The sequence below is a fragment of the Pinus tabuliformis genome, chromosome 9 (genome assembly GCF_031772625.1).
Source record: "Pinus tabuliformis cultivar Carrire ecotype Pingquan chromosome 9, CPIR1, whole genome shotgun sequence".
Taxonomy (NCBI): Eukaryota; Viridiplantae; Streptophyta; class Pinopsida; order Pinales; family Pinaceae; genus Pinus; species Pinus tabuliformis.
The window spans coordinates 111,876,575-111,881,457 of record NC_142307.1 but is presented as its reverse complement, the minus strand read 5'-3'; the positions used below and the strand labels follow the sequence as shown (position 1 = coordinate 111,881,457).

General features: G+C 30.6%; 1 pseudogene; it reads right to left on the bottom strand.

The window, feature by feature from the left end:
- Positions 1-3,077: 3,077 nt before the first annotated feature.
- LOC149147331 (UPF0496 protein At4g34320 pseudogene) lies at positions 3,078-3,806 on the bottom strand (annotated as a pseudogene).
- Positions 3,807-4,883: the final 1,077 nt, after the last annotated feature.

The following is a 4,883-nucleotide window of genomic DNA, read 5'->3' as shown; positions in this document are numbered from 1 at the left end:
TAGTACCTATTCAGTCCAGCCCCAAGTATCTTGTCCCTCCCAATGATGATCTCCTTCCTAGATCCCATGATCCAGCAGGTCTGCTCAATGAACTAGTGCCAAACCCTATTGAGGCTGTTCCATATGGCTGATCCATATACCTTGCCCATCAGTCCCTCTCTCATCCAGTGACAAATATTAATATCCTTTAGATATTTTGTCCTAATGATTTTGCTCCAAATACCTATGTCAAGAAGTCCTCGCCATAAAGATTTTGGGAGGAGCACCACCCAAAAAGCTTAATATTCAGTATGCCCCACCCCCCATAGCCTTGGGTCTAGTGATCTTGTCCAGTTTAACCAGATGGTATTTATGTTTTGTATCAGGTCCAACCCAAATGAATCTAGCAATAACACAGTTAATCTTCTTAATGATGGATGCAGGAATGCAGAAAATGTGTGCCCAATATACAGCTAGTTGTTGTAGCACTGATTGCACAAGAATGACTCTGCCTCCAAGTGTAAGACACCTATGTTCCCATCCCAATATCTTCTTGTGGAATCTATCCATGATCCATAACCAGTGTTGGATACGATATTTATTAGGCTTGATTTTGTATCCCAGATACTTCAAGCCACCCCCAATCGGTATTGCTCTCACCCCAAAAAGGTTTGAAATATATTCAATATCCTTTTGCTTACCATCCCCAAATAAAAATTCTGACTTGTCCTTATTCGTGTACAGTCTGGATGCGCTGCAAAATCTGAGAAATATGTTATGTATAGAAGTCCACATAATTCTAGATATGATCCCAAATATAAGAATATCATCAATAAAAAAACTGTGAGATACCCTTATATCCCGCCCCATATGCATAGGAATATATTCCCCCCTTTGGAAAGCATATTTAATGTTGTGGTTGAGCATGTCCGTGATCAAGATAAACAACAAAGGGGAGAGTGAGAACCCCTGTCTCAACCCTCGTCCAGTCCCAAAGAAACTCATTGGGTATCCATTAATAAGGGCGGACAATCTAACAGATGTGACGCAGACCATAATCCATTCAATGTTGGGTGGATGTAGACCAATTTTTTGCAGCACAATGCGTAGTAAGCTCCAATCAACTAGGACTAGAAGTAAGGGGGAGTGATTTTGCTATGGGTTTCCGCACGGGAAGCTACACCGTAATTCACTACATTATGATCCAAATTATTGTGATTTATCTACAAAAGTGTAGAGATTCTACCCCAATTAGATGAATTTATAATTTTTTAAACCAACTCAAATTATACATTATTATTATTATATTAATTAAGGAATTTTTTAAAAATGAAATACATTAAAAATACCAATATATCCATATAAAAAATAAACCCTACATTCATAAAGTGTATAATGTTTAGGTCGGTTCATATGGAGCAAACAAGTAATAGGCATGAGAGCATGTATTTCTCACCTTTCATAGTAAGCCTTTCAACATAGTAAAGTTAATATACTATATAACAAATGAGCATGTTAAATACTAGAAATTGCCCCAAAAGGTGTAAAGATACATTGAAGAAATAGAAGATTTGGGAAGATCATCTTCCATGAATAAAGCAAAAACAAGTTCATAATTAAATTTTAGAATTTGAAATCAGCTACATAATTTCAAAAAAGTCTTTTGAAAAAAAATTCAAAAAATCAATGTTGGAGTGTTTGAATCATTTTTATGATGGTGGAAATGGATTCAACACCATCAAGAACCCCCTGAGCACCCAAAATCCTGGAGTTTGAGAGTTGTAACCCAATTTTTCTACCCAAAAATTTCTATGGGATTTTGTCATAATCTTTTGCCGAAATTTCCATTATTTCTTGGGCTAATTTGTGGGTTCTTTAGAGTATACTTTATTCCAATTGCTGGAAAAATTATTCTTGTTTGTGTCATTATTCCAAGTATCGTTGGTTGTAGTTGAGCGATTGCTAATTTCTGCATGGATAATACCTATAATTAAGAAATTGAGATAATACATATAATAGCTTATTCACTTATATTAACAAATGTTTCCAAATTAATATTAGTTAACACTAAACTAATAAATAATAAAAATATTTATATAATTTTTTTTTATGAAATACTAATTAAAATTAAAATAATTTTAAATTTATGTTTTTGAGTCAAAACTAAAAATAAAAATAAAAGTGTTAAGTTTATAATACAAGTACAATAATAATAACAAAGATTTAATTTTAAAATAAATATCTTTTAAAAAATACAAATTTATTTTTAAATTATTTTTCAAGTTAAAAAATGTTATATATATATATATATATATGTGTGTGTGTGTGTGTGTATATGTATATGTATATGTATATGTATATGTGGGAGGAAAATGTTTTCCCAATTAGTCTTTGTATCAGTAAAAGTAATGATTACTTATTTATCTTCCTTAGTTAATTTTCTTAATTTTTGTGCTAAAAAGCCTCAATTAATTTTCATAATTCTTGTGGCAAGACTCAAGAGACCTCTCCTACCCAATATGGAAGAGAGGTGGTAATGTTTTGTTGCTATGTTATGTTGTCTAAGCATTTTGACTCACTCTAATTACATAAATAAGAATAAATAAATAAATCATCCAAGTTGTTGATAAGTCATGATTTTGAATTTTGAATTCCTTAGAATATTGGCTACATCTCTTTTGTAGTTAGAGCGACTTTTATAAAATGAGTAGCACTTTGATGTGTATAAATAAGTGAGTTTCCCTTTTTAAAATAGATTTCTCATTAGAACAAGGATGTTAAACTTAACTGATTATTAAAAATTATTTTGGAATTAGATCAAAAGTGAAGTATTATTGTAATTAGTAATATATAAATTCTAATTTTAAGGTATTTTTTATTCATATTTATCTGATTTTGAAATATATATATTCTAATTTTGAATTATATGTAAATTGTTTAGTGGATTAAATTTTCGCTTTTTCCCCGACGGACATGCCTTCCTATCTCGCATGAAAGTTGTATTTTCAAAATATATATATATATATATATGTTTCGAAACCTTTTTTATTAATATTATATTTAATTAAATTTTAATAGCTAAATTAAAATTAAGTTTTTTATTTAAGTTTAGCAACTGCAACACGAGAAATAATGGCCACTGCAACCACAGAGCATATCAGAACTGCAGCAAAGGTCGGCACAAATATGATATTAGAAACCTTTCTCCAAGCCCCGAAGTGCCGCAGTTTATTGTCCAACTTTTTCTTCTGCATCTAAAGCTTCTCTAGCATCTTTGTGTGCCGTCTGTAAACAAAATCGAAATGCTTAAAGAAATCTTCAGAGAACGTGCTACAGGCAGTCTTAAAATTTGTCAGTTCTTCCAACATTTTCTTGCACTGTGCCTCCACTTCCGGTGGAATCTGCTGAAGGGAGTTTTGAATAAACAGCTAGTTGTTCCTAGCCTTTCTGACACAGTTCTCCTTCTTAGTGCAGAAATCCAGCGTTTGTAAACTCTTTTCGAAATACTCTTAAACCAGTTCAAACAAATCCCGGTTATTCCATATGTCCTCCTTGCATTCCAATAAGACCTTAAGCACCTCCTGGTCCATTTCCAGTAAGACATCTACAATCTCTCATAGGGTTTCTAATGACACACAACGTACCTCAACGCCATTTTCCAAAGCATGATTAGTGTGCCCAGTTCGTGCTTGGAGCACCTCATCAAATTTCTTCACATCTGGGTCGACTTTACAGGTTGCCTCTTAGGCCCTTAGCTCCATACAATATTTCATCTTCGATTCAAAACCCACCTGCGTTTCAGACTGCCTTCCTGGTATTTTGCTCATTCGGCTCTCCAGCTCTCGAAAATACACAATGCGTGCCTTCTAGCCCCAATGTCGTAAGATTGCAGAAACAAACAGTAACCCTGAAATGATCAGAAATACAACCTTATAAACCAATTGATTGCTTCAGTTTTAAGTTATCCTCCTGCGATTTATGGTCGAATCCTGAACATGCATATGTATCGTTGCATGGCTATATGTTCTGGTACAACCTTTATTTATTTTATGTACTGCTTGGGATATCTTGACGACCATATAGAGATATGTCATGGAAGTTTGGTTATCAGATAAATATTTAAGGGAAAAAAGTAAATATTGTTTGCTAATTTGTTAATGATTCGAAATGTTTACGAGTACCAGTTTGTAGAGAAAAGTGCCATTTAATTATTTATTTATTTTTGTTAGTTATTTCGCTTTTCTAGTTTTGTTTTTTTTCTCAATTCTATTTAAAATTTGATTTATTGGAATGGTAAGTTAAGTTGTTTTATTTATATAATTCAATTTTTATTTTTTAATAGATATTTAATATATTTATATATTTGATTTTTCTAAAATAATTAATTAAAATTGTAATATAAATACACATTGTAAAATATTTAGAATTTGGTATTATTAAATTATGATAGCAAGAGTATAACTAACATTTCATAAACTAAATATATCAATAACTTATGACTTAATAAGATTTTTCATTAGAATAGTCAACTTTTATCATTTCAATATTTCAATTATTATTTTAATTGTGTATTACCAACTTAACACAAATATTGCTAAACAACTTAAATTTAATACACCAGTTATTATTGCAAATCAAATTACAATTTTTCCAATTTAATAATCCTATCACCTTGTCTTTGTACCTTTTCGAACAATTGCTAATATTATTTTGTTTGTGTTAATTCCTAAAATATATTTTAAATTTTTTAGAAAAAATTAAATTTAAATTTATTTATTGAATATATATATATATATATATATATATATATCTGTGTGTGTGTGTGTGTGTGTGTAATATTTCTCCAATATTAAGTTATAAAATAATATGAATAAATTTTAATTTATTTATTATTAATTAATAAA